Genomic DNA, 6,508 nt, shown 5'->3' with positions numbered 1-6,508 from the left:
TGGAATCAATAAATTTAAAATCATTTATGGGCAAAATAATCAGGAGGTAACTTCAAAAAATAAAAAAACTAGGTTATCAAAATAATGATGCTCTGCATAACCTCTTGTTATCTACTTATAAAAGTTACAAAGTTCTATGTGTGTTTCCTGTGCCATTTAGTAAGATCTTTGACAATACCAAAGAAAAACTTGCAGCTTTCAAAAGTCTGGCTCTAAACTATTTATAAATATGCCATGTACATGTTCCTGAAACAACAACATTGCTGGAGAAACTCCAAAGGTCTGGCAGCATCTGTGAAGAGAAAGCAAAGTTAAAGTTTTTTTTTGGGGGGGGGGGGTTCTAGTGTACTGTAATGCTATAAGAATTCAATTTGTACTGGTTTAAGTGGATCACGTGTTAGGAGGAGAACATTTCAGGGACAGTGATCAAGTATCATAAGGTTACAGTTGTGGTTATTGGCTGTGAGAAAGGTGTAAAGGAACAGTTCTGATTAATAATATTTAACTGGGGGAAACCAACTTCAATGGAGTGAAAACAGATCAGGCCCAAAAGAATTGAACTGAAAGGTTGGCAGGCAAAACTGGTCTGTCTTTAAAGAGGAGACCAGTTGGGCCTAAGCCATTGTTTATTCCCACAAACTGCAAAAACACAGCAAACAAATCCAGAGGTCTTTGAATGACAAAAGAGACAGATTAACATGAAAAAAAAGTGTACTTATGATGGCTGTTAGGTGTACAGTTCAACTGAGAACCAGACTCAAGTTGCAAAATTCAGACAGGAAATAAAGAAGCTTATGGGGTTTAAAAAGAGAGAGTATGAAAAGATACCTAAAAGTCTTCCATAGTCATACAAATTGTAAAGGATGGTAATAGGAGGAATAAGGGGTCATGGCTAAAAAAATGAATAATTTGCAGCTACAACTACTCAGGGTAAGATGCTACTCAGGTCATGATAATTCAGAGTCTTGAAGGGTTTAAAATTGATGACAAGAAGTTATTGGATATAGACAAAAAACTGCAGATGCTATATTCCAAAATGGACAGGCAGGAGGCTGGAAGAACACAGCAAGCCCCACAGAGACCGAATGGACCTCCCAGTCACCGCCCATTTCAATTCCCCCAACCACTCCATTTCCAACATGACCATTCTTGCCCTCCTCCATTGCCAAAATGAACCACAGCACAAATTGGAGGAACAACATCTCATCTTCCACCTGGGCAACCTACAGCCCAGAAGACTCAACATTGAGTTCTTAAATTTCAAATAACCTCTCTTCCCAGCCCTTCCTCCTCCCTGCTATCCAACCAGATTCATTCCTGCCATTGACCAACCTTCTATCGGTCTTCCCCTATTCCCACTTCACCACCCTGCCTCGCCACCTCCTTTATCTGCACCTCCCCCTCCACCAACTCCCAGTCCTGATGAAGGGTTACACCCGAAACACCGACTTCTCCACTTCCTGATGCTGCCTGGTTAGCTGTGTTTTTTCAGCCTCCTACTTGACTAAGGAGGTATTGGATGGTATTTCTACTCAGAAAGTGAGGGGGGGTTTATTCTTTCAGATACTATTAAAATGAACAAGAGAGAGTCTTGACATTGAAAACACTGAAGCAGAGTTTCACAACAGAGTTGAAAATGTTGGTTCTTATTTTGAAATATCAAGGCACTGACAGCTGTGCTAAGCTGGTACAAAAGAAGAGTTGAAGCCTGGGGCAAATCAGTCATAATCTTGTTGAACAACAGTCAGGCTTGAGGGGGCCAAATGGTTTACACCCTCTCCTGTTTCTTAAAGACGATAAAACACCAGGACCAAATGGGCTGCATCCAACATGCCGAGACAAGTGCAAGTGGAAATTGCAGAGGCACTGGCCTTAATTCTTGAAGCTTCTTCAGTGTGGAATTCGCTGTCATGCGGTGGAAACAGGTTCATTCCAGAGAAAACTGGATTGTTATTTTGAAAGGATAAATGTGTAAGACCATGGGGAGAAGACAGATAGTCACTCTAACTGAATTGTTCCCATGAAAGTTGGCACAGACATGACAAGCCACATGGCCTCCTTCTGCTCGGCCACCATTTTGTGACTCCAAATCACCAAGTGCCCAGAATTCCTACCACTGATCTCAGAATTCACCTCATTTTTATTTTAAACTGGCTTACCTGCAATGGGGTAAAAAATATCTCACCCTGCAATGGAGAGAGTCTCCATTGCAGCATAATGTTATACAGGTAGGCATTTACAGATTTTCAAATTGTTGAAAAGTTATTTTGCTGCAAAAAATTAGTGATTGTTCCAGCCATCCAAAACATAAAAACAGCTACTCTTTATCAAATTATCAATAACATAACAATAAGAATGTGAAATATAAACAATTATCTACATGGGAAATGTTATATTGCACACAATTTCACCTGACATATAAATACATCAGGGTCAAAAACTGCAATGCCAAGCCATTGAATAATCTCCAACATTCATTAGACTTGCTTTTACCCATTGAAAGTAGACAAATATTTTGCATTGGGAGTTACTGGAATGCAAGATGGAAATGAATGACACCTGGGATCAGATTAAACAAGGCAAGCATCTCTTTACCTAGAGTGAAGGATTGTGAAATGAACAGATGAGGGATCATAACTACGATTCCCAAATACCTCATCAATCCCCTTAGCTTCCTTAAAAATAGGAAGGGTCTCTCTGTGATCACTCTCATAGCTGGCAGTTGTAAAGTGACACCGACAGAGAGATGAAAATTAAGTTCCCATTCAGGGTGCTATCTGGTGAGTGAAAGGAGGAATATGAAACATCATAATGTATCTTCCCCAAACACCCTCCAAGATGAAATTAGTTGACACCAATGGAACTGAGTATAAAAAATCCAGGCAGACCTTACAGCTTAAATCACACAACTGACCAATGGAATTGACCACACTCGGTTCATTGAGAACACCTGCAGTATGAACATTTTAATTACTGTTTTGTAAATTGATGGTTGCCTCTAAATAACCTTGGCTGACTATTAATGGGACTACCCAGATTGTTATTACTGTTATTAATGCATCTATTTGGACATGGATAGACTGGGATTATGTAATATTGTTTTTTTGTCATAAAAAGGAATTTAGCCACAGTCAGTTCCAGCATTCATAAAGTAGAGAATAGCATCTTTTTAATTTTTATTCTTCTTTTAGCTTGCCTCTTTCCTCACCATTTGTGTGGTTCCATGGGCGGTCTGAATAAACAAAACTGGCAGCAAATCTTGGCAAGACTATTCAACAGTTGATGGGCAACTATGGCTGAAGTTCCTCTTCTTAACCCACAAAGGAGGAGATCAGTTTTGATACCATTACCCCTATTCCACTGGAGACCCACCAGCATCACAAATTGGAGACGTGGTTAGCTCCCTCTTGTTTACATACTTCAGTTATTCAAACTTAATGAGCTTAGCCTCAAGCAAACAGGTCTTTATACACTTAGCCTTAAGGTGAGTCATGGTGAAGGGTTGAATTTAATATTCAAATCTGAACTCCATCCAAGTACTGATTAGCATCTCATCAGAATTTGATATCATTGATGTGATATTGTAACTGAGAAATGTAGAAATGTAAATATATAAATTCTGGCAGCAACAGTTAAAATCCATGAGGTTGACACATAAACCACTGTCTTCAAATGACCTTCCATTCCCTCAGTGAATAAAATATCCACTATCCCAATGTTGCAGAGTTTCCAATGGCGTTTTTGCTGCCAAGACTTGAGCTCCAATCTGTAGAAAACAAGAGGTTAGGGTGTTTCATCAATAACTCATAATGTTACACCAGTAATCTAAGTTTAATTTGATTCTAGGAGGAATAATCTGCAAATTTCTGAGTTTTAACTAGTTGATAGATTTGCCTGTGGTGATACTGGAAGTTAACCGAATTCGAAGAATAAAAACACAAGGGATGAAGTGAAAAAAGGCAATACTGATAAGAGATGCAGTAAATTCAGGAGAGTCTTGTGTGCATTATGAACAACATTATAGACTGGTTGGAGTGACTGGTCTCTTTCTCTGTTTGAAATTCATTCAACTGTGTCCTGAGCTAATAGATTGTCCTATGATGAGAGGTGGAATAAATTGGGCCTTTAAGGTCTGGAGTTTAGAAGAATGAGAGCGGACCTTATTGAAACTGGCATGACCACGAGTAAGAACCCCCAAAGTACTGTGAACATTTTTAACTTGTAATTCTAAAGTGTTTTTTTTTAAAAAAGAGGGCTGTTACAGCTGAAAATGGATGCTGATGCAAATTAAGTGACTAGCTGAAGAGCGTTCCACAGAACATTACATGTGTGGCTGACAAGGGAATTTCACACAATAGCACTTCAAAACGTTTGAGTGAGAAGTAAGTCAATACAGACTGGACTGTGATTTCTTGTCTCTACAAAGGTAACGAGGGACTGATGCCTCCTACTCAACAACAAGCCATCCCTACAGATTTGTCCCAAAATGCAGATTCATTTTGCATTTTTCCCCTTTGAAGAACACGCAAGATCAGGGTTAAAAAAAGCCAGTTTCAACTCTACTAGAGTTGCTAGTGGGACTAAAGGCTTTTGTGTGCATGGGTTTGAGCGTTAGGCTGCTCTGAAGGTCACAGTCAAAGAAATATCCCCTAGTAAGCCTTGAATTGCACCCTTCTTCACTCTCTGTGCTGCAAACAAGTCAACAGGAAACAGGATAACAAAAGGATTCTCTTTCATCATGAATGCTGGAATCACAGTTTAAAAAAATCAGAACTTCAGACTATTAACCAATCTGCAAAACTAAGGATCATGAAACAGACTGTTAAACTACTACCAGCATCATGACCGATAACCTCCACTGCAATGTTCAGCTATCTGCTCATCAAAACTAATGCATGTATGTTTTTTAAAAAACTTTTATCCTTTTGAATGCACCTCTTTTTATATTTGATTTGATTTATTCCTGTCACGTGCACCAGGTACAGAGATGTGATGATGCAGCTCCTTTAACAAGGTTATGTTGCCCTTTTTTTCAGAGGGGTCATAAAAGCAGAAGTTCCACTATGTCTGGAGTATTCTACTTGAAAAAGCATTTAAGCATATTTTTAAAACACTTATACAATGAAAGGGAGTACCAGTTCTCCCAGTTACAGACAAAGGGCTTATGCCTGAAACATCCATTTTCCTGCTCCTGGGATGCTGCCTGATGGGCTGTGCTTTTCCAGCACCACACTCTTCAACTCTCCCAGTTCAGGGTTTGGTTTGGTTTGGTTTAGTTTTAGGAGAAAATGAGGACTGTAGATGCTGGAGATTAGTGTCAAGAGTGTGGTGCTGGAAAAAACAGAGCAGGTGATTTGATGATGAAAGACTTTTGTCCGAAATGTTGATTCTCCTGCTCCTTGGTTTGGTTTTAGCAAGCTGTTTTGTTTGCAGCTGCTGGTCAAGTTTTAGCTGGGAATCTACAGAAACTGCTGGGGACCCAAAGAAGCAGTTCCATGCTGATCCTGTCTCTCTCTGACATCTCTCCTTTAAGAACCTGAATTTGCTTTTACCTTTTTTTGTCAAGGGGATATTGCAAGTATTTGGAGTAGCATCATTAAGTTGTGATAGAGTCAATTGGGTTTTCAGATAGGTTGTTATTCTGAATTCTGTTCTCTTTTGTTCATGTTTCATTCAGTAGTCTGTAAATAAATTCCTTTATGCTTAAAACTGGACCAGCTGAACCAGTCCTGGAATAGCCACTCTACACTTGCTAAAACAATTACAAAATTTAAGGTCTGGGCTACCTTGTTGAAATGTTTTGAGGGGATCTGGCTGGTACATAACAGTGAAAAATATTGTCTTACATGCTTTACAGACATTTCTAATCTGCATGCATATGTGTCATATTACAAATTATTCTTGCATTTAGAAATTAATAAGTTCATTCTTCATTAACTCAAGAATTCCTGCTCAAATTGGCTCCTTTTAAAGTATAAATTTCTTTTGGGTCTGGGAGAAAGGTATCCACAAGGGAAGGGATCCTTTAAGATTCATCTTCTTGCAACTAAGCGAGCGGGTGTATGACTAAAGAGGGAGCCAGTTTATCCCTCCTTAATCGTTAGCTGAACAGTTCAGGTGTTCTTTCTAGAACATTGCCTGGATCTGGACATAACAAAAACATTCAAGATTTCACAGGGGTTTGTCAGAGTTTGTTGAGTGAGGGTTCATTTTCCCCATGAATCTAGACCATGGGGAAGCAGTCTCCGAAAGGACAGAAAATTGTTTAAATGGTTGAAGAAAAGGAGAAATTTCTTCACTGAATGGATTGTCAATCTATGGAATTCTCTACCCAAGAAGGGCATGTTTGGGTCATATTGAATATACCTAAGACTGAGAGAAACAGATTTTTGATATCTCTAGGAATCAAATGAAATGGGGATTGGGCAGGGAAGTGGAGGTGAAGCTGAAGATCAGCCAAGATCATATTGAATGCTGGACCCAGCTTGTTGGGGCATATGGTGTAATC

The 6,508-nt window shown here is 39.2% G+C and overlaps 1 protein-coding gene across 1 annotated transcript in view; it reads right to left on the bottom strand.

Moving 5' to 3' along the window:
- Nucleotides 1–330: 330 nt before the first annotated feature.
- pstpip2 (proline-serine-threonine phosphatase interacting protein 2) overlaps nt 331–6,508 on the bottom strand; it is a 130,125-nt gene continuing 123,947 nt past the window's right edge. The window contains exon 15 of the mRNA XM_072575144.1: nt 331–3,766. The gene's annotated coding sequence lies outside the window, so the exon portion shown is untranslated. The remainder of the gene's footprint in view (nt 3,767–6,508) is intronic.

Source organism: Chiloscyllium punctatum, chromosome 1 (assembly GCF_047496795.1).
Source record: "Chiloscyllium punctatum isolate Juve2018m chromosome 1, sChiPun1.3, whole genome shotgun sequence".
NCBI lineage: Eukaryota > Metazoa > Chordata > Chondrichthyes > Orectolobiformes > Hemiscylliidae > Chiloscyllium > Chiloscyllium punctatum.
Note: the sequence above shows the minus strand (reverse complement) of the source record. Positions and strands in the feature narration are given on the sequence as shown.